The sequence below is a fragment of the Ambystoma mexicanum genome, chromosome 5q, assembly GCF_040938575.1.
Source record: "Ambystoma mexicanum isolate Mex_15411 chromosome 5q, UKY_AmexF1_1, whole genome shotgun sequence".
Lineage (NCBI taxonomy): Eukaryota > Metazoa > Chordata > Amphibia > Caudata > Ambystomatidae > Ambystoma > Ambystoma mexicanum.
This window is the reverse complement of record NC_090933.1, coordinates 1,378,366,298-1,378,390,392: the sequence shown is the minus strand read 5'-3', so window position 1 is coordinate 1,378,390,392 and position 24,095 is coordinate 1,378,366,298. Positions and strand designations below refer to the sequence as shown.

At 45.1% G+C, this 24,095-nt stretch overlaps 1 pseudogene; it reads right to left on the bottom strand.

The window, feature by feature from the left end:
* Positions 1-6,168: 6,168 nt before the first annotated feature.
* LOC138498179 (zinc finger protein 729-like) overlaps positions 6,169-24,095 on the bottom strand; it is a 248,277-nt pseudogene continuing 230,350 nt past the window's right edge.

Below are 24,095 nucleotides of genomic sequence, written 5' to 3'. Positions count from 1 at the left end.
CCTTTTTCTAGTGTTGGTCACGACCAGGGAGTCCGGGATTGAGTGACCCTTAATGTATAATGGGTCTGATTGAGAGGGAGAGAACAGTTTCTCAATCCTCGGATTGACGCCTCTCACCAATGCAGGAGTGGAAAGAGAAGGTGTAATGCGTCTCTTAACTGAGGCGAGGATAGGTATAACCTGGCTAGTGGGGGGGTTTTCTTTGATAATCCTCTCCACAAAATCGGTGTCTGGGGTGACGTCTCCAGTTTCGATTTCGAAATGTGCTGCTGCCTTCTTCAGCAGTGCATTGAAGGTGGGTTGATCATCGACAGGCGAAGAGTTCCTGACTGGTGTAGTGAAGGCAAGCGCCCCCAGCCAGCACGATCCTCCCCGCAATGAGAGACAATGAAGGACTCTCCCAATATCGGGAATAAAGCCAAGACAGAGTGCGGGTGAGCTTAAATGGGAGTTTATCAATCAGAATAGGGCATGCAAAGAACGCTGCAAACTCCGAGAGCGCTCTGTCTGACAATAGCAAAGACAGGCGTATATATTTACAAAAAACGTCATAAGAACCTACATACTATACGGGGCACAAGTTCAATGGGATTGGGTGGCGATGACTAGCTATAGGTGCTGCTGCGAGGTGGTTGGCCTTGGCTGGAAAACGTCACTGGTCAGCCTCGTGGGTTGGGCTGGGCCTGGCGGGTTGGCTGAGTTCATCCGGGCGGTGTTGTTGTGCCATCGCGGCCAGTGTCAGAGATGAATGTCTTTTCCTGACTTATTTGCCCTAGGCCATGCACACCGCAGTCATTCAGTCATTGCAATATTATCTTCTTTAGTAAATCTTCCAATAGGTTATTCTACAGGTTAATGCAACACAGGAGGAATGCACCTTGTGAGGGGTCTGATGGTAATACGTCAGGACATGGTTACCAGGGTCCTGTTGACCGGGGCCATAGGTCGAGGTGCTAAGCTTCAGGGCCTGGGACGGGCGGTACAGGTCTTTCTGTCTTGTTAGAAGTTGTTATGGATGTGCCGCTGTGTGTTGTCGAAGTATTGGGTGTCCTGATTGCACAGGGCCATAAGTCTAAGATGATCCGGTGGGTTGTGGGGTTTACGAGGGGGCGCCTTTGGAAGTGTGTGTTCAGGCGGAGGTTTACTGCTGTGCTGTAAATAATGCAGGTGGCGGGCCGTGGCCTTGGGTGCTGCAGAGGGGGCTACAAATCTTTGAAGCGGCTCCAGTCTGGTTGGGGGAGGTGGAGCAGCGCGGCGCGGGCCTCTGCTCTCATGGTTGGCAGTCTTCGCAGGGTCGGAGGGGGAATGGCCTTGCACATATTTTCAGAAAGGTATCTTCCTCGTATGTTGCCGACTTTAGGTAAAAACATCAAACATTTGGGCACTCTATAATACGTATTCAAATCACTTTAAAACATACATTTCAACTTTGCTGGATGTGTCTCGATTATATCCAGTCTGAGCACCTTATTCGTACACTATGTTTTAACAACTACAGTATTTGGTTATATGCATATACATTTGCAGTAAGTGAGGTAGTAGTAAGGTTGGTGGAGTACATAGAAAATGACCCGCCACTGTACGTGACGGTGGTGGCACATAAGGGGCTCAGACATACACACATGACAAGTGCATTCTCGCGCATCCTTCACATGAGCCCTCTGTATGGTTACATTCGTCCTCTCGTGTACTCTAGCAGCATTAGTTCAGTTTTGGCGCAAAACCATGGAGTGTAAGTTTCCCAGTGATACACGTAACAAATAGATCCCTGGAACGCTCCTTCATTATTAGTACCCAACTGCAGTGGTGTGGGCTCGCCATTGCTTATATCATGGAAGCATGCTTTCTATGTTTATACATTTTTACAGGTTTTTGTAATATAAGAGATTTTGTGGAGAAAAGCATACTTTGCAAGTGGTCTTGGCATTAATATGTAGAGACTTTCTACCATCTGATGACCATTTTACCGTTCTCTTCATCGCCCAGGCCCGCTGGCCGGGTCATGCTGGGAGCGATGATACACTGCGGAAGGTGAAATGTTACAATGTTAATGTATTACGCTAGCTCATGTCCGTCTTGTTCGTGGGAACGGGCTCGCAGCGGATCTGCCATGGTGCTGCGGCGACAGGGATAACTGAAACTTTCCGAAGGTGGGGGCTGCGCTACAGTGCGCTGAGCTCACACCATCTTTAGTAGACAAAATGGTTTCTGAGGCCTAGCTAAATTCAATACGTGCGGGCAATGTCTTCAGCAGGTGAGCAATCCACCACCTGGAACCATGTGGTAAGGAGGGGACGCCCGATGAGCCATGGCCCTCACCTGGGGTAGAGATGCGGGCAAGGGGGGTATTTTGGACCACTCCTCCCCTACAGTAGTTTCAGTAGACCCGATGACTATACTGCTACTGCCTGTGTCAGTCGACCTAGCCGGTGACTGCCAGGGATTTTGGTCGCCCTCGCCTGTGTCTTCCTGGAATCCTTCCTCACATAGGTTAGTTTCCTCGTGAAAACCTTCCTCTTCTTGTTGGTCCTCAACATAGGTGAACTCATCTTCCTCTTGGAAGAAGGTGTCTTCCTCAGTGGGATTGTAAGAGTTTAAGTCCTCCTGTATGGGGCTATAAAACTTCTGGTATTTAGCCCTTGGACTCTCAAGGGGTGCCTCCCTTGGTCTCTTGGGTGCCCTGTCTTCTGGGATGGACATGAACCTATCTAGCTTGTCCATACAGGTCTGGAACCTTTCAAAGGTCCACTGAGGTCGGCCAGGACGGTCTGGGAAAGAAAAGGGGGTTTCTTCCTCCTGTAATTGTCTGGTTCTGTCCCATAACGTCGAAGAAAGAGAGTCTTCGCCTTCTGAGTAGCCTTCTTGCTGGCTAGGGCCTTCCGACGGCGTCGGGAACTGACCTGATCTGTTTTCCGGCGCCTTCGGCGTATCTTTAGCCTTGTGCGCGGTTTTCGGCGTTTCACTCGCCGTACGTCTTTGGCCGTCCTTAGATGCTATGCGCGCGAGGCTTTCGGCGATCATTCTCTCTTCCGAGGGATCGGTCGCCGTCGCGCTATGGAGCGTCGAGCCTTTGCTCGTCGAGTCCTTGGTCGTCGAGTCCTTGTTGGCAACGTGAGCGCTCTTGCGATGCGTGTCGCCGGAAATCTTGGTGTTAGCGCCCTTATTTTTAGAGTGCCCAGTCGCCTGTCGCGGAAGCGGTGGCGGGGAGGGCTGCCGACCCTTGCGGTCGGTGGAAGACGTCGGTGGGCCCGGCGTCCCCGTTGGCGCCTAGGCTGTCTTCGTCTTCGACGAATGTGTGCCTGGGGGTATGTGCTTTGGTGTTTTTCTGTGTGCGTCCTTGTCGCCGGGGTGTTCATCCCCATAAGCTGGGCGTGAGCCGGGCTTGTCGGGCCGGGGACGGACGACGAGGAGCGAGAGCGCTCCTTTGAGAGGTCTACAGCCTCTGTTACGGGAGGCCGTGTAGTCACTGTCCTCGTCACACTCGGCGGCTACGGCAGCGGGCGAGGAGTCAGGCCTAGACATGGCGTAGGCCGCCCACCTTTTGACCCTGCGGTCCTTTAGAGTTTTGGGCTTTAGTAATTTACAGGCCGCACAGCCGTCCTCTTGGTGATCGAGGGGTAAGCAACGGTTGCACCTTTTATGCTTATCCTTCCAGGTATATTTACCCTTGCAAAGCGGGCAAAACCTAAATGGCGTCCTCTCCATAGCTGAGGGTAATAGGTGTGACTACGACCTCGAAAGAGAGGGAGGGGAAAGAGAAAGGCATTCTTAAAGAAAAGAAAGAAAGACCACAAAGCCCCACTCTCCCTACTGTGTATGGCCGGCGAGGCCAGGCCACGTGTTCGGCAGCGCCGAAGGATCTCCTCCGCTCGTCCTTCCGTCGAAGATCTTGCTCGGCGGAGAAACGGCTCTGCGTCGAGGGAGGGATCTATCGTTATTGATATTAATAACAAACGACCAAAGGTCGAAGAAACTATTTGGCAATGTCTCTCGAGGAGCTCCGCATAAAGGCGACCAGTAGCTGGGCGGAAAAAAACAATCTGAGGGACCTCGACGCGTGAGGGATTGTGGGTACAACGCACGTCACTATAGGGATAGTGTTACAGACACGCCTTGTCGACGTCCCCTTTTCAACTACAAAAAACAAAATGCAATACTCCGCAGTGACCACTGGATGTCGGACCTATGCACAGCATGTGATTCTAAGCAGATTAAACATCAGAAGCTGTGTGATACCCTAATGCCCATTTATGGTCAGTCCGTGGCCTGGAGGTGGTAAAGCAGAGTCGCTGTGTGATACCCTAATGTCCTGTTTATGGTCAGTCCGTGGCCTGGAGGTGGTAAAGCAGAGTCGCTGTGTGATACCCTAATGTCCTGTTTATGGTCAGTCCGTGGCCTAGAGGTGGTAAAGCCGAGTCGCTGTGTGATACCCCAATGCCTGTTTATGGTCAGTCCGTGGCCTAGAGGTGGTAAAGCCGAGTCGCTGTGTGATACCCCAATGCCTGTTTATGGTCAGTCTGTGGCCTGGAGGTGGTAAAGCTGAGTCGCTGTGTGACAGTCTCATCCTTCCAGCTGTTTCTCCATGCTTGATGCTCCAGCCTGGAATCACATGGTGCCGAAGGTTGGATGACATATGGTATATATGTGCAGGTGCCACTGATTTGAGATTTCAGATTTTCATCCAGCTGTGCATGATGACTTCATTCAGAATTGCTTGGTAATTGGTTCCAAAGGGTTTTCTTGGCTTTCTTGTGTTGCCACTTTGTTTGATTGCCACAATGTGAGGGGGTGGGGGGAATGAGAAGAGGAAGCAGAAATTTCTTGATAGATATATTATTTTGTCTGCCAAGTTGGTGCTAATTCGGCCAACACATCTGCTCTTCATGTTTAATTCCTTCTTTTTATTCCATGTTGCAAAGCAAGTGAGGCTGGATTTCTTTTTGTTTCTGGTTTAAGTTTTCAGCCTTGGTCCCATTCCCCCATGAAGGTGTAATATTGCTGTACAGTGCTGAAGCAGGTTGATTTCTGTCATTTAAATTACTATTGATGAGTTTAAGGGCCCGATTGATCATGTGCTGCCGCGTCGTGATGGAATTTCCTTTATCCAAGTTCTTTTGTGGATCTCAGTGTACAGGACCCATGGATTCTCCCCATCATGTCATGTTATGTTATTAGTCACTTCTACTGTGTAGGTGCGGGGTGGCTATGATGATATAAAGGGACAGGCAAGCGCATACAGCAGGATGGTAAACAAAGAAGGGAGAACAGACAAGGTAAATCAGAACGACGGAACAGGAAGAAAGGCATGACCTTGATGGGAACCATGCAGTGGACAAACGATGAGGAATCCCACTAGGAGTGTACACACAGGTTGAACTACAGACGACCCACAGATATAAGGGAAGCTCAATGCCTCTGTGTAAGTTTCTCTTCCAGGTACCACATCCAGCAAGCCCATGGAAGGGGGCAGTAAGAGTGGCTTCAGTATCTGGACCCTAAGGCAAAAACAAGGAGTGTATTTACACAAGACAAGCCGGTGTGGGTCCAGCCGGAACATACCGTGGATGTCTACTGTAGGAACAGAATGCCACACATGGTTACATTAAATACACTATAGACTACAAGTAAAGTGAGACCAAAGAAGGAGCAGAGATTGCCTCGCAGGGTATGGGAACCAATCTCTGTACAAAGGAATACATAGATAAACAGGTGTAAAACCCATATTACACTTACCAGACACCAAGAGCCCCAAAAGGGAAACAATTGTTCAGAACAGAGCAACAGGAACTAGGAAAGCAGAACTGTAGCATGGAACTGGTGCAAGATAACAGAGGCAAATAACTGGCACAAGGTAACTGAGCAGGGTACTGGTACAAGGTTACAGACAAGTTGCTGGTGCAGGTTACAGAAAAGTTGCTGGTGCAAAGTAACTGAATCTAGGTAACAAAAACAGATCAGAAAACTGCACTGGAAACACATGAACTATACAAGGCAAGACTTAGAAAACAGAACTAGGGGAAACGGTACAAACAGAAGCAATATAAACATAGACTTACGAATGGTGTAAAGCTTGGAAGTAAACAGACCTGAAATCAAGGGAATGGGAGAATAGGGAGCAGAGGGCACTGTAAGGAAGGCATGGTATCAAAGTAAGGCAGACACAAGTGATCACAGTTCAAGGGCGTTTATTAAACTGTATAATGGGTGCGGTGAATGCCTAATCTAAAGCTAAATCTAAGATGGGAGCAAGCTACGACCATCAAAAAATAATAAGGCGGTCTAGTGGAGTCTTGTCAAATAAAAGGGCCTATACTAAAACTACTGCCAATCCTTACCGCTATGCTCTGAAAGAGTGTGAGATAATGTTCACAAGAAAAGACAGACATGTCAGAAAATTATGTCAGGATGGTATGGTCGGTGTCTCCCTTCCCCATGTTTGAAGCATGAGACAAGGTGGTACTCTCGAGCACAGCACACTTCCAGAATTATCCGGCACAAACTCACAGTTCCTTTTCCAATATCAGGTCCTTCTGTGCCCAAGTCTCTTATATGCAGAGTCTCTTGCTTCAGAGGGCCTGATGTATCACAAACAACAAACAAACAGTTCCCCCTCAGCTGGACTCCAATCCTTTACAACGTCAGCCTCACTCCATCGAGGTCAGACCAACATCACACTGTGGGCATCCCTCAGTAAGGTTCACGTTTGTCACCACAATGCAGTTCACTTAGCTTTTCCATTCACAACCTATCAAAGACTTTTTAACTGTACAAGGGGTTTGACTTGACCCTTGTATGACCACTTTGACATTTCACGCCTGTCTCACCTAGGGCCTCTTGGTTCGAGTAGTTTTCTCAATTTGTAAAAATCCTCCTTGTTCAGGAGCAGGGCATGCATTAGAGGCTTTCCAATGAGCACCCACATAGCACCGGACCACTAACTCTGGTGCCTCAATTGTTCACAAAAATACCTTTGTCTATTATCTTCCCTTTACACAAAAGTTTGACTGCAACCTTGAGCTCAGAGTCCGGTCCACTATCAGTTCCTTTCAACTCACTGGCTGTGCTAACTCGTGGGATTTTCATCTGCTGGAGTCAAGGACAGGACCACAGCAGCAAGCACTTGTCCCTGTACTAGCTATCAGTGCGGGAGGGCCCTGTGTACCTTTTACAGTTGTCACACCAATAGCCAGCTGCGATTCCCGGTCTTATGATTCTTTCAACAAAGGCTTCGCGCAGTTGGGTTTAAAAAGGGAAATCCCTTCCTTGACGTCCTTTCGGTTTCCACCACCTTTCTCCCTCGTTTGAAATGCCATCCTGGAATAGCTGCTTTCTTGTGCGTTTTGTCTTGCTCTAAGTGTGTTTTCAAGCTCCACCTTTTATCCCTATGTGGAAGGGAAAGGGCCCTCAGGTGTGCGTAGTTATGGCAACTGCCTAACTCTGCCGGACCCTGCTGTTGGAACATGTCAGGTAAATGGCTCTGGTGTTAGTCTGCTGTCTCCTGCGGTGTGGGGAAATGTTTGTGTATACAAATGGGGTGGTTATAGCTTCTACGTATCCTATGGGCAAGTATGGAGACTGTCACCCCCACCCCCATCTAGGTGATCCTCCCGCACTGGTCCACCCCCAGGAACTGGATCCAATAGTGATGAGCATTTCCTGGCCACCTGGATGACAGATCCCCGGGGTCTAGCGGGTGAGACACCTTCAGGTTTCCCACAGGACTAACTGGAAACATTGCAAGTAACAGAGATTGAAAGCTGCAGGGAAACAGTACAGGGGCTGGGGGTGGGGGTGCGTGCTGCAAGAAATCAGGACAAGGAGAAGATTGCTGCAGGGTGCAGCACAAAAGCAAGTAGCAAACATACTGGCAGCACGCAAAGGGTGCAGAGCTGAGCCTGCAAGGCTTTAAGAACGGGAGCCAGGCAACGGAGGAACATGGAAGAGTCACAGGCAAAGCACAAGACAGAAGCCAGCAAGGCGAGAGAGATTCCTAATGGTCAAAGCTGCACACGGTTCAGAATGCAATGCAAGAACAAGGAAGCTTGAGGGCATGGGCAGATTATAAGCAGTGCTAGTAGGGTGCAAAGCCAGGGTGGAGCTGCATGATTGGACGGAACAAGAGCAGTCACAGGTGAGGCAAATGGGCATTCCTGGCATGGACTTTGGGAGAGCCTCCAGTGCTGACAAACACCAGGAGTTTTTGTATGGAAACAATAGCACAATTATTGATGTGGCTTTTTGTATGTTGCAGTCCATTGAAAGGAGTCGGTTTGCTTCCAGTCATAGTGAAACCAGTGTGCATGCAACTCCGACTCCAAAAGAGGTTACGGATTAGGCTGCCAGATTTTCCAGGTATCCTCCAGGTGCATTATGGGAATTAAAGTCCATGTTTTGGGAAATAATTTATGGAAAGAAATGTTAAATAATGAGTCAGGATCATCTCTAGAGATGGTAGACAACACACTGCAGGTCTGCAGACAGAGCCACCCAGAAGCAGAGATGTAGAAACAGGACATTGCCGAATGCCTTCCCTGAGCTAATCACTAACAGGAATACATGCATACAAATCCTCCCTTGACAACTATGGGAAAAGTGCAGTTTTCAAAGAGTTGGTGGTCCTCCAGTCTCTTAAGAACAATGTATCCTTTGATGCCTGTTCAGAGCAGATAGGTGATTGAAGCTTTTCTTGCACTCTCTACACTTAAAGGGCCTCTCCCCAGTATGGATCCTTTGATGGCTGGTCAGACTTGAGGACTGACTGAAGCATTTTGTGCACTCAGTGCACTTGTAGGGCTTCTCTCCTGTATGGACTGTCTGATGGCCTATCAAAGCCGAGGAGGATGTAAAACTTTTATTGCACTCCGTGCACTGGTAGGGCTTCTCCCCTGTATGGACCATGACATGTATTTTTATGGCTGAGGAGTGATGGAAGCTTTTCTCACATTCTGTGCACTTGTAGGGCTTCACCCCGGTATGGATCCTCTGATGGCTTATCAGATGTGACGATTGATTGAAACTTTTCTTGCACTCTGAGCACTTGTAGGGCTTCTCACCAGTATGGATCAATAGATGCATTTTCAGTGTTGACGAGCGACTGAAGCTTACCATGCACTCTGTGCATTTGTAGGGCTTCTCCCCAGTGTGGATACTCTGATGCCTTCTCAGACTCGACGCGTGACCAAAGCTTTTCGTGCATTCCGTGCACTTATAGGGCATCACCCCACTATGGAGGCTCTGATGGCCAATAAGAGCCGATGAGCAGGTGAAGCTTTTCTTGCACTCTGTGCACTTGTACGGCTTCTCCCCTTTGTGCAACAGAAGATGCCTTTTTATAGCCGAGGAGTGATTGAAACTTTTCTTACACTCTGTGCACGTGTAGGGCTTCTCCCCAGTATGGATCCTCTTATGGGCTATCAGAGCGGAAGAATGATTGAAACTTTTCTTGCACTCTGTGCACTTGTAAGGGTTCTCCCCAGTATGGATCCTTCGATGGCTAACCAGAGTGGAGGATTGACTAAAGCATTTTGCGCACTCTGTGCACTTGTAGGGTTTCTCCCCAGTATGGGTCCTCTGATGACTTCTCAGTGCTGAGGAGCGATTGAAGCTTTCCATGCACTCTGTGCACATGTAGGGTTTCTCCCCAGTATGGATCCTCTGATGCCTTCTCAGACTTGAGGAGTTACCAAAGCTTTTCATGCACTCTGTACACTTGTATGGCTTCTCGCCAGTATGGGTCCTATGGTGCACATATAGTTTTGAGATCTGAGTGAAGGTTTTGTCACACTCTGTACACGTGTGCATTTTGTCACCTGCATGGGATCTCTTGTGAGTGATTAGCATGGACCTGTGAGTGAAGCACATGCCACAAACACTGCAGGCAAATGCCTTCCCCTCAGGATGGATACTCATAACTGTGTGGGGGGTTTGTCTCTGCTGACAGGATGTTGAGTTCTGTACAGGGTCCGTGGGATGATGTTGCCCATCTTCTGCAGAGCTTCTCTTGTTCCACTGTGTGTCCAATATCCTGGTGTTCATTTCAAGACACTTGATTTCAGTAATAGGTCCAGTCTCTGCTGAAAAAAGCAAATATTATGGTCATTAATGCATGTCATTGCCTGGTGTATAGGTGCCTCATTCCACACCAATTCACTCGGTGAAAGTGAGCGAGCCTATTTGTCTCCCTGTGCATCAAATACACCTGTGACTTCAGAACAAGTTAAAATGACTTTAAAAAAGATGGGTGTTAATGAAGCAATTTATACAATAATTGGCGTTATTGTGTTTACCTTTTACTCCCAGTATGTACAATTCTGAACACTTTGTCATATTGTCATTTCCCTATCTAACTTGCCCTTGCGTTTCCGATACTTTGGACATTTACATTTCATATTTTTTTCTCAGTCAGTAAAACTTTATTTTACCAGCATGACATTTTACAGGTAATAAAAAAAAATGAAATCTTCCCGAACACCAGGTCCGGATGGGGTGGCAAATATAGTGATACAACGCAATCCTGAGAAATGGACCTGGTTGCTGTATCCCTTTGTTTCATCTATTTGGGGAAAGTGGTAAAACTCCGGGTAGTTGGCAAAAAACTATTTTTGTTCGATACATTAAAACAAAAGGGACAGATCGTCGGATAACCATCGAAATCTGGCAATGGCAGACAGCAGTTGCAAAATATTCTGTTCATTGTTACTAAAAAACATCAATAAGTGGAGCCAGGAGAATCAATTACTGTCTCTGCAACAAACTGGGTTTAGGCAGAATAATAGTACCCTGGATATCCTGGTTACACTGCAGAATAATAGTGCCCTAGATATCCTGGTTACACTGCAGAATAATAGTGCCCTAGATATCCTGGATACACTGCAGAATAATAGTACCCTGGATATCCTGGTTACACTGCAGAATAATAGTGCCCTAGATATCCTGGTTACACTGCAGAATAATAGTGCCCTAGATATCCTGGTTACACTGCAGAATAATAGTGCCCTGGATATCCTGGATACACTGCAGAATAATAGTGCCCTGGATATCCTGGTTACACTGCAGAATAATAGTACCCTGGATATCCTGGTTACACTGCAGAATAATAGTGCCCTTGATATCCTGGATACACTGCAGAATAATAGTGCCCTGGATATCCTGGTTACACTGCAGAATAATAGTGCCCTGGATATCCTGGTTACACTGCAGATTAATAGTGCCCTGGATATCCTGGTTACACTGCAGAATAATAGTACCCTGGATATCCTGGTTACACTTTAGAATAATAGTGCCCTGGATATCCTGGTTACACTGCAGAATAATAGTGCCCTGGATATCCTGGTTACACTGCAGAATAATAGTGCCCTAGATATCCTGGATACACTGCAGAATAATAGTGCCCTAGATATCCTGGATACACTGCAGAATAATAGTGCCCTAGATATCCTGGATACACTGCAGAATAATAGTGCCCTAGATATCCTGGTTACACTGCAGAATAATAGTGCCCTAGATATCCTGGTTACACTGCAGAATAATAGTGCCCTAGATATCCTGGTTACACTGCAGAATAATAGTGCCCTAGATATCCTGATACACTGCAGAATAATAGTGCCCTAGATATCCTGGATACACTGCAGAATAATAGTGCCCTAGATATCCTGGTTACACTGCAGAATAATAGTGCCCTAGATATCCTGGTTACACTGCAGAATAATAGTACCCTGGATATCCTGGTTACACTGCAGAATAATAGTGCCCTGGATATCCTGGTTACACTGCAGAATAATAGTGCCCTAGATATCCTGGTTACACTGCAGAATAATAGTGCCCTAGATATCCTGGATACACTGCAGAATAATAGTGCCCTAGATATCCTGGTTACACTGCAGAATAATAGTACCCTGGATATCCTGGTTACACTGCAGAATAATAGTACCCTGGATATCCTGGTTACACTGCAGGATGATAGTACCCTGGATATCCTGGTTACACTGCAGGATGATAGTACCCTAGATAACCTGGTTACACGTAAACGCAAAGCCAAACCTATTGCCCACACTAAAATGGTTCTCAGCAGAACTAAAAGATCTCTGCAACCTTAAAAGTGCTGCGGAAACCAGATGTAGAAAGGCTCCTTCTCCATCCACTAAAGACAACCTCACTACAGCTGCCTCCACCTACAAATCTGCTATCTTAAACACCAAAAAAAGAGATTTATAACACAAGAATACACAATGCCAAATCTGGCACGAAAGAACTATTCTCCATACTAAGAGAACTTGAATCGCCACTGCCACCCTCAGAGGATTGCACTAAGGACAAGGCATGGTGCAATAATATCCAACTTGCTCTCTCTAACAAAATTGCCTTGCTTCAAGCAAAGATAGAAGCCAAAAAAGCCAACTTGGTCGCCAAACATATCCTCAATAGCAAAAATGACCACACCACTCCCAACTGCCCCCCTTTCCATTTCTCCTCAGTCACTGAAGAAGAGGTAGTTAAGATAATCGCTAGCCTTAAACCATCCAATTGTAAAGGTGACTTTTGTCCCGCCTCTGTCATCAAAGATGGAGCTAAAGATCTAGCTCCCCTCCATCACCTCACTGATCAATTCTTCCTTCAAGAACTCAGTAGTCCCTAATAACCTCAAAGAAGCGTGGGTCCGCCCTCTCCTCAAAAAGCCCAACCTAGACCCTAACACCCCTACGAATTACAGACCCATCACCACGGTCCCTTTCCTCCTCAAAATACTAGACAGAGTCGCCTATCCCCAAATACAACATTTGGAAGTCAATAACCTCTTAGGCCTGCGACAATCCGGCTTTAGACCCAGGCACGGGACCGAAACTGCCCTCCTGGATCTAAAAATCCAAAGACAAGTGCAACTTGGCCATCCTGCTCCTGTTGGATCTCTCTGCGGCCTTCGACCTGGTTGACCACCAGATCCTTACACAACACCTTTCCTCGGCTGCCGCATTCCCACAGAATGCCACCAATTGGATTCAGTAATTTCTGTCTGACAGATCGACTAGGGTCTTCGCCCCATCAGCGGCTGCTGACCCTATCCCAATCCAATGCGGAGTTCCCCAAGGCTCCTGCATCTCCTCCACACTTTACGACATCTTCACGAAGCTTCTCTTCGACCGTCTTGACGAACTGGGTGTCAGCTACACTAATTATGCAGATGACACCCAGGTCCTCATCACACTCACTGGCTGCTACGAAGAAGAGGTTGCAAAGCTTAACGAAATTTACCTAGAAATCCAAGCCTGGATGGCCACACACAGTCTCTGCCTTAATGACGATAAGACGGAACTGCTCATCGTAGGCTCCCAGGCCCGCCTCAATAAATTAGATTCTAGGTACAAATCCTTCACCATTGATGGCAACATCATAAAAGTCTCCAAAGATTAGGCGTGTACCTCGACTCCACCCTATCGTTGAAAAAACAAATAAATGCCACCATCTCATCTACCGCATATACCAACAAACTTATCAATGCCTGTATACCTTTTCTATCATCTTCCAGCTGCCTCACCTTATCCAGAGCATTGATTTTGTCTAAATTAGACTATTGTAACACACTATTCCAAGGTACTACCTCCAAAAATCTAGACAGACACCAGATCCTCCAAAATAATGCCTTAAGATGTGCTCTTTACCTCCCGCGCAAGGCACACATCTCCACGGCTAGCAAAGATGTCCACTGGCTCCCAATACGAGACAGAATCAAGCTAAGAACTCTTGTCATTACACACAAGTGCCTCTCACTGTCTGCCCCGCGATACCTATCTGACAAATTCGCTAGACACAGCACTTCTAGACCCACCAGAACTCCCTACTTGCACCAACTCAAGGTCCCTAAATTCAACCTAAAAACAGCAGGAGGTTCCAGCTTCCCGGTTCTTGCAGCTCAATGTTGGAACACCCTCCCTCTTGCAATCAGATCGGAAGCTTCCTTTTGGCCATTCAGAGCCATGGTGAAATCATGGCTCTCTGCCTAAATACGGTGCTACTTACTCACGCACCCTAGGTCTTAACTACACCGTGAAACGGATCACCATGTAACCCGATCCGCTATTTTCTATTGTATTCTTTGCTTATTTTTTACTTCACCATTTGTCTGCACAATTGAATGTACTTTTCCTGCTGTGCGCAACGATATGTAACTATCTTGTCCATATGCTTATGCGCCCAGCTACCCGAGGGTTCGGTCGCGCTCTATAAATAAACTAACTAAACTAAACACTGCAGAATTATAGTACCCTAGATATCCTGGTTGCACTGCAGCATAATAGTACCCTAGATAACCTGGTTACACTGCAGCATAATAGTACCCTAGATATCCTGGTTACACTGCGGCATAATAGTACCCTAGATAACCTGGTTACACTGCAGAATAATAGTACCCTAGATATCCTGGTTACACTGCAGCATAATAGTGCCCTAGATAACCTGGTTACACTAAACTATATTATATCTCATACCTGGGGCAAGATAAATACTAATCTCTATGTATGTAGATTATGCTAAGGCCTTCAATTGTGTAGATACGGACAAATTGTGGGATACGGACAAATTGTGGGGAAAACTAAATCTAAATGGCAAATATGTCCAGTTATATTGCATTTCTTGAAAGAAATGTATAGGCGAAAAACAGCAGTAATTTGCCTGGATAAAGGATCGAAATACTCTCCTCCCATCAGAATGAATATGGGGTTAAAACAAGGTTGTGTGACCTCGCCAGTCCTCTTCAACCACTATGTTGCGGATATGTGGGAAAGATGTATGAATTTAAATAATGTGCCCCCAAAAATAGGGAAAATATTAATTAGCTGGTTAATGTATGCAGATTACACTGTACTATTAGATAAGACGCCGGTGGGTCTACAACGAATGTTAAACGCAATACAACAATATTCAAGAGAGAACAACCTAAGCATAAATGTAGAAAAAACAGAGATTATGGTTTTTGGGGCTAGGAAAAATAGACCCCATAAATCAAAATACGTATGGGAAATTGACTCCAAAAAAATAGGAGGTTGTTAAAAGCTATCCTTATTTGGGAATACCAATAGTAAAATAAACCACCTAGAGATTTGTATTTTGAAATGGTAAAAGCAAGAAGCAACAACAAAATTGAAACTTTCCTGTAGTTATATGTGCAAGAAGGAGGGGTGTTCAGTAGAGGGTCATTTAGAAATCTATAAAACATGCATAATACCAGGAACGCTATAGGCATTGGAAACAGTGGAGGGAAGTAGTATGGGGAATCTTGGAAAGATAGAAGGGAAAATGTGGAAAACAGCATTATGTCTTCCCAGAGCTTTGCCCATAGAAGCAATTAGGAGTGATTTGGGCATTACATCTTTGGAAACATTGAGGAAAATAAATTGCTGTAAACTGTATGTAAAATGGCCGTTAGGAGCAATAAAGAGGTAACCTTAATAAAGCAATATGCCCCGAGTGGCGGGGACATTACCGACTCAGGTAATGCCCCGAGGCCTGAGCAAAGCGTAGGTAAGTGGGGTGGGGAGGGCAGCGAGGAGGGAGGGAAAGAAAAAGAAAAAAAAGCTTACCCGAGTCTGCTGCGGGGGGCGAAGGCAGCCTCTCAGCCGTGGGATGGCCCCGCTCTGTGCCGCGTCATTGGCTGAGGGGATGGCACGCCCCCGCCGAGGACAAGGCAGTTGGAATCCCGACCGAGAATCGAAGGATTCTTGGCCATGTAAGGACCCGGCGACAGCCAATCAGAATGCGTGTTGCATTCTGCTTGCCTCTCGCCGGGTACTAATGAGTGTTATATGGGGAAGACAGAGGAAAAACCAAGGGGAATGGATTTATCCAAGACCTAAAAACCACAACCCTTAATTTCCTTAGTACTCTTAATGTGAAATTACACAAAGTTTTCAGTGATGTTTGGCCGATGTTTAAAGAGTTGAAAAAGAAAGCGTATATTTGGGATACAAGTGAAAATCTCACTACTTTGAGCAAAAAGCAGAGGTATAAATACAAGGGCTAATGCCTTCTGTACCCCGGAACTAGCTAATAAAAGGTTAGAAATAGGGAGTTTGTGAGATTTATAATGATGCTGCATTTTAATATACTACCCTGCCATGAATATATAGGGTTATATTAAAAGAGGAAAGACTAAGTAGGTATGGCTACAAAGAAATAGAAACCTCGAGAACGCTGCTAACTGAATGCCAAGAGTTACAAGAGTATTATACGAAAGGGTAGAGAGACCTGACAAGTAATGTAAATATGATTATTACAGACCAATTGTGGTCACTTATACACATGGCAGATCCGTTAGAATACATAGGGGCGGCATTTTATATCTGGAAAAGGGTGATGGCAGAATTGCCTAAAGCAATTTAAGGAATATAACCCAAATAAAGGATTACAAAGAGTATATTCATGCATGATAATTATAGGATAGGGGCTAAAGTAAATGTTTTGTAAAATTAGTTTTATTGTTCTTTAATGTAAACACAGAGTTGCGGGTACAGAAAGTATATAATGAGTGTATAAAATGAAATGAATCTTCCTTTTAAATACAGGTATTGTAACTGTTTGAATGAATTTTGATCTGTTTTATAGTTTGGATTTAGTGTATAAGGTTTTAACTAACCAATAAATATAAATTAAAAAAACTTTTATTTCGGCTATAATAAGCCATAAATTCAACAACGATCACAACAAAAAATTAAAACATAAAAAAAAGACAACATCATGATTACAAAAACATGCCTGGAGCAGCATACATTAAAAACAAAATAAAACACGAATAGACTTCTTTAAAAAACAGTCTTACACACTAAAATGGCACCAGAACAATTGCTCCCATAACAAATCAACGAGTTAAAAACAAGCATAAGAATGATCATTCACGCATGCCGCGGATACATGTTTCTCACAGTGCATATCTATAAATGTACACAAATGGGGCTAAATAAGATTTCCTTGAAATTAGGGCCCTCTTTAAAAAAAGACAGTAAGGCCCAAACCACATACGGGTTATCCACTTTCAGAAGAAAAAGCAACGTTGGCCGATAATGTACATTGCAATACAAACTCGTCTGTTGTCTTATATAGGACTAAAAAGGGCAAAACAATGGCAAGTGTAAAACATCCTCTAAATGGTAGCCACAGAGCGCACAGCCAGCACAATCCAAATAGCCTTTCCAGCGTACATAAAATGAATTAAGCAGTAATAAATTAAAATTAGCCATAAGTATTACCCCGCGATCTTGTAAATGTGCGCCAAATTTAAGGTAGGGCAGAATACGATCCACCAGACCGATCGTAGATACCCGCCTGTTCGCAAGGATCTTCACAGGTTTATTTGATTTTGTTCACAAAGGTTTGATTCAGGCTTACTACGGCCTCCACTCCTAACAAATTATCAGATTAAAAAAAAGTAGATGCCCGAAAAAAAATAAAATAACTTGTTTACATTGTTAAGCTAAGGAATTCTATTCCAACCATCAGCCCCCACAACTGCCCTCGGAATACGATGCATCAGTGTCGCCCTCACATTAGACCATAGCCGGGGCCATCCGCCAGTCATCTTCAAGAAACAGTAGACCGGGTTCTGCATGTAGAGAATGAGTGGACTGAACCAGGGAGTCCTAATAGCTCTTGCAAATGTTATTTGAAGAGCGTTATCCCCCTTAAAATCCAACAAAAATGCACCATAATCAGAAGCAGCCTTGATCAGGGCCCTATAGACTTCCAATACCATCGATAAAGGTTGTAAAATGCAGTGAGATTTAAAGTGCGATACTGCGCCCAGGAGCTGACTCAAACGAATATCCTCCCTGTTCACATGGGACCAAATGGAAAAACCAAAAACCCAAAAATAATCACAGGTGTTTATCCTTGGATTCAGAACACCATTGCGAACCAATGGCGCATCTTTATATACGTTCTTCCTGGGGCACAGGCCATTACTGCAGACTTTGCCGTATTGATTTCTAAACTAAGAGAATTCATGAAAACCGTGTAAGCTGAAATCAGCTTCTGCAAAGCCATGAAAGTGCGGGCTAGCAACACCAAATCATCGGCATAGGCCAATACTGGAACGGCCCCGATGCCTACTGTCGGAAGGTCTGCACCAGTTGCCACCAAAGCGGCATAAAGACAGTTAATATAGCATGTAAACAAGACTGGGGCAGAGAACACAACCCTGCCGCACCCCCAAATTTACATAAAAAAGGGAGTGCACTGGCCCAGATCTCCAACCCGAAAACACAGACATTATTACCCACATCAATGCGTTTCAAAATGTCAACAAGCTCCAATGGACAGTTCACGGCCTCGAGCACCATCCACAGATTTGCTCTATTAACCTTATCATAGGCGATGCTTAGATCCATGAAGGCCAAATAAATCATCTCATCCTTCCTAAAAACCGACCTAGCCACTAACAAATAAATATTTACAGCTTGTTCTGAAGACCCCACACCAGGCCGAAAGCCCAGCTCGATATCTGACAAAATATTAAACATTGCAATCCACTTCTCCAAATGGCCTAGTAAAACTCGTCCCGAAATTTTAAAAGATTAATCCAACAAAGAAATTGGAAAATATGCTGTAGGGGAAGCATGATGACCCTTTTTGAAAATTGGGAGAATTGAAGCCTGTTTCCAAATTAGGGGCACATTCCCAATAGACAAGATGGTATTAAAACCTTGGATGAATAAAAGAGCCCAAAGCTCTTCACAAAACTGGGACACGTCAAAACCAGGAGCACGGTATGGGATTGGGTTTTGCAGAGCCATCAAAACCTCAGTCCAAGCAAATGAGAGGGAAGAATCCAGACCAAATGGGTCCACCACCTCTATAGGGCCATCAAAGAGAAGAAAAGTGTCCTACCCAGACATCAGCCTGAACAGGAGCCTCTGTTCCTTTTCCCACTTTTTATAAACTGAACCTTGAGTGACAAGGTTCCAAAAGGTCTTTGAATCCTTTACTTCCACAGCCCTCAGTACCGGGTTCCAAGCCTCTCCATCAAGGTATCTCTTCCTGCAGTTAATCGCCTCATGATATTGCGCTCTGGCCTTCACAATAGCATTTTTAGATCTCACAGAGGAATGCAGCGTAGATAGGAGGGCACACTTTCTGAGGTTTTATAGCGATCATCGAACCAGACAGATCTTAGCCCTTGCAGAAAACTCCCTCTGGAAATAATTTGACACCTCCCCCACTAATGCTATAACATTATTTGTTTTCTCTAAAGCTGTGGAGGCTTCATTCAATATGTTCAGCATCGGCACAGAACACATACAACCATTTCAAGGTCTATATTCCCCCATTTAAGCCTATAATGTTGATGAGGAGCTGTCACAACACAATCAATATGGGCAAATTGAGTGACCTGCGACCGATCACACTGCCATAAGAACCTTAGACGGTGATCACTGTGAGGCTCAGAGAGCACCTCAAAATACTGTATCATGTGCCAGTTGTTGGCCTCAAAAAGAAAGTAATCAATGGTGGAAGAACCTGAATGATTACAAAACGTTTTCTTGCCCGGCACATCTGGGGGATCCGGCCATTAACAGCTTGAATGCCCCACTCCATTAGCCAAGAGCCGAGTTGCAAACCTCACGCACAGCTACAGGGGTCCAGTAAAGTAGGTATAGGAATCCCCAGTCAGATCAAAAAGATCATCCGTCATACCAGCCCCCAATTTCAGATTAAAATCACCCCCAGCCAAAATAATCCCCTTGTTATTTGACCTAGGGAGCACCTCTTCCTCCATATATGACCTAAATATAGCCAATTTATTTGGCTCAGACTAATGGGGGCGGTTATAAAAATGTATCACAGACAGGAATAAGCCAACGTAAGAAGAAAGAACTACATGTTGGAGAAAAGAAATCTGTGTGACCACATTCCTGCAGGTACAGGTGCGAGAAACCTAAGGATGTACTCTCAAGTAAACCCCAAGAATCCCTTATTCAGGTGGCCAGGGAAGGGCTGGCACTCTCAGATCCCAACCCTGGGGGTGGACGAGCGAGAAAAGATTCACCTGGGTAGGAGCACCCAGGGTTACACTTGGCATGGATGCACTGCACAGTAGGATATTTAGGAACACAACTCCCGCCCCCTTCCCGACACTGACCCTTTCTCACTGTGAGTGGCAACAGGACTACCCCCCCTTTCTTGACAGTAACTTTCTGGATTTTCATAAATTTACTAGTGAAAACTACAATCCCCATAATTCCTCCCCTTCTTTTCTAAAATCACAGACGAGGAGGAGAGATATTGGGAGGATGAAGATTACCAACGGGGATCCACAGACACAGGAAAAAAAAACCTCTCCCCTTTCTACAGCAGACTGTCCCATTAAAGAGGCAAGGCTAATTAGGCCTCCCTCTTTAATTACTCGCACCCGACTCCACTTGTCTCTCTCAAGCAGCATAAAAGGCGAAGCAGGAAAGCACACTTTCAGCGAGTCGGGGATGCTGGAAGGTGCCGGAGAGAAGGAGAGCACCCTAGTGAGCTACAGAAGCCCTGGAGCAGGAAAAAACCACCCAAGCACTGGCCCTGCTATTTGAGAGGAGACTGTAGTGTGGAGGAGGGAGCTGTACTTCTAGAAAACACGACCAGGGATACCTGGGATTGCCTGGCGGTACCAACAACAGGACTCCTCCCTTGGGACCAGACAGGTGCATTCTGGGACAGAGTCCAAAAACATACTTTTTAAGATTGTGAGCTTTGTGAGAAGGGTCTGCGCCCTGCAGATGGAGACCCCTATGAACCTGGCAGAGGGAGTAACTTTTGTTACAGAAACTGGCACCACATGGGTGCTCATTCGAAGGTCTCTGGCTGGTGCCCCTCTCCTGAACCAGGAGAAACAACAAGTACCAAGAGGCCTTAGGGGAGGCCAGCGTGAGGTGTCATGTGGTCTTAGGAGGATCAAACCAAACCCCTTGTACAGTCGAAGGTATTTGGAACATTGGGGAGGCAAACGTGAACTCGACTGAGGAATGCCTGCAAAATGGGTTGAACCTTAACACACCCCAGAACATTGTGGTGAATGAACAATGCGAAGCCTGACTGGGGGCTCAAAGAGAATTGTTGACTGGGGAATGAGGCCCAGACTTAGGTAAAGGGAAGAACCTGAGGGGTCTAGAATGACTTTTTTTGAACTGTGAACTATGGCAAATGTGAACCGACGGAGGGATGCCGAGAGAAAGCTAGGGAACCCCGCTTTCTGATGAGATTATGACATAGTGTTACTGTGGCAAATGCGAACCCAACTGAGGGATGTTTGCGATGTAAGCTGAGCAGTAATATTCCAGTGAATATTGTAACGAGAGTGAATCCGGCCGAATGATGTCCACAGTGAGTGGTTGGTTTGAGCCCGACTGAGGGAAGCTATCGTTGAGAGAGGGATCTGAACCAGGCTGAGGGGGATCCTAGGGTGAACAGTAATCTCCCGATGTGAAGACTAACAGAAGGAACTTTAGTTTTGGCGTATCAGGCCCTCTGAAGCAAGAGACTTTGCATGAAAAAAGACTTGGGCACAGAAGGCCAGGAGTGTGCTGTGCTCAAATGTCCCGCCTTGTCCCCTAGTAGAAATGTGGGGAAGGGAGACATCCTGGCTTATCATATTGTGAACACTTCTTTCTTTTTGTGAACATTATCCCACACTCTTTTGTAGCATAGCAGTAAGGATTGGCAATAGTTTATTTTTAGTATAGGGCCTTTTTATTTGACTAGACTCTACTAGGGCTGTATTATTATTATTTGATGGTTGTAGCTTGCTCCCATCGTATATTTAGATTAGGCGTTGTTTCTCACCCACTGCAAGGTTTAATAAACACCCTTGAACTGTGATCACTTGTGTCTGTCTTACTTCGATACCACGCCTTTCTTACAAAGGCAAAATAGGCCTTGACCATTATAGCCAAACCACCAAATGAACAAACTCTGATTCTTGGATGCTGGGACAGCAAATGAAACATAACCATCCAAAACAATATAATTTAGCTTCCAGGTTTCCTGCAATAAAATATCAAACTCAAACTGCTACAGAAATGCCAAGATAGCCCAAAACCTACCCTTAGCTCCCGCTATATTCCACAAAAGAAAAGCATAACAACTAAACCCAATCTCCAAAGGTGAATTGACCTCTTCCATCCTTGAAAGGTGGGCATTCTCTATCCCCACCACTGGGTAAGCAGGGGACTGTACAACCAGTCAGTCAATTTCTTCGATGGCGGCTTCGTAAATGAATGTTCCTGACATGCACGTATATATTACTTGTGTGTTTATTAAGATTATACAAGTATAAGGTGTCCAGGTGGTTGCTACCTCGGCCAGTGCTTTCTCATTGTATGGTTCTGGAATTCATGAATTCCAGAACCATACTACACCATGAGTGTACCATGGAACCACAGTTATGCATGTTATAACATCTACCCCTCCACAAAATCGGCAAATCAACATGGGGTTGAAACAATGAATAAAACTGAACAGGAGAAAACAGATAACAAGAAAAGAAAATAACAACATTAAAAGGATATGGTATTGGCGTCTGCTTCTTCCATTACACTTTGGAATATAAAATTTCATATGCAGATCAGTAAAACACAAAATCTTTTTTAACGTTTTGTATAATCCTTCTGTTTTTTGATGACATGCTTCTCTTCCCAGCATTGTTTCTGAACTCTTCCATCACATGCTCCTCCGCCAAAGGAATTCTTGCTCTTGATGATACTATGTCATCACAGGACCACTTCTTACCATCATCAAGGACCAAAGACCTGTTTGAACATTTCTCTACTCTTTGTGGAACCCTGTACTTGGACTCCCCTTTCAATATTCTCCTTGGTTCTTTGACACAAACTCAAATCTCCTTCTTTGATAGTGCTCTCTTTTACATGCTTATTCTCATCTTAATATATCTTGTATTCAGCCTGTCTCTTCTCCACCCTTCTTATAATCTCTTGCATATTAATCTCTTCACTCTTTTTCAACATAAGCCAGGCAGGTCTTAGTCTATTTGAGGCTGTTCTTCCCCTCATTATCGTAAAAGGCTCTTCTTCCGTGACTGTGTGTGGGGTAACTCTGTAAGTGTTCAGTGCCTCCTTTAAAGTGTCTTTCCACAACAAGTTATTGGCAATCGCTAGTTGAATTATGCTCTTTATAAATCCATTCATTCTTTCCACTAGCACATTTGCCATTGGATGATTTAAAGCAGTTGTTCAATGGATCTTTCTCTCATGAAATTCTGTACTTCTAAGGGCATGAATTGGACTCCATTATTTGATATTATTTCTTGAGGATCTCCTTCTCTATTGAAAGATTCTTCTAAAAATGTCACCACTTTGACAGCAGTAACAGGGTCTTCTGCAACACCACACTCTACCCTTTTAGATGTATAATCTATACGCTTTTTGAGGCCCCAACATTTCAAAGGGTCCTGTTATATCAATTGCTAATTTGGTCAATATAGTTTTGGGAACCTCTACAGGCTGTAAGGGTGCTGGCCATGTTTTCTTTCCTTTATCACTGATGCACTCTTTTACTAGCTGTTCCATCTGGTTCCACATATCAGGCCACCAATACACTTCTCTTACTCTCCTTTTTGTAAGGCTCCTCCCCACATGACCTTCATGAGCTATGACCATCATTTTCTCTCTTAGTACTATCGGTGGAATGATACGATCTCCTCTGTATATCATGTACTATCACAAGAGATTACATTTTTTATTTTGTCCCACATCTTGATACTCTGGTCAACATCTTTCCAATCACTTTTGATTGCTCTTTTCAAATGTTCTTGTTCAACATTTTCATCTATTTCTTTGGCCCATTCTCCTTTTGAAAAACTTGGGTTGATGTGTGCTATTACACACTCTGTGGCCTGTTCCCCCAAAGATTCACCATCTTGTATACTGTCATCATCGCAGTCCCAAGCTAACCTCGAAAAGCAGTCTGCCACAACATTGAACTTCCCTGGTGTGTACTTCACTAGAACATTATATTGCATAATGTCCAAAGTCCACCTCTTGATCCGTGGTGATGTTAGTTGTGTGCTCTTAGAACTCAGCACGTGAATCAATGGCTTGTGATCAGTTCTCAAT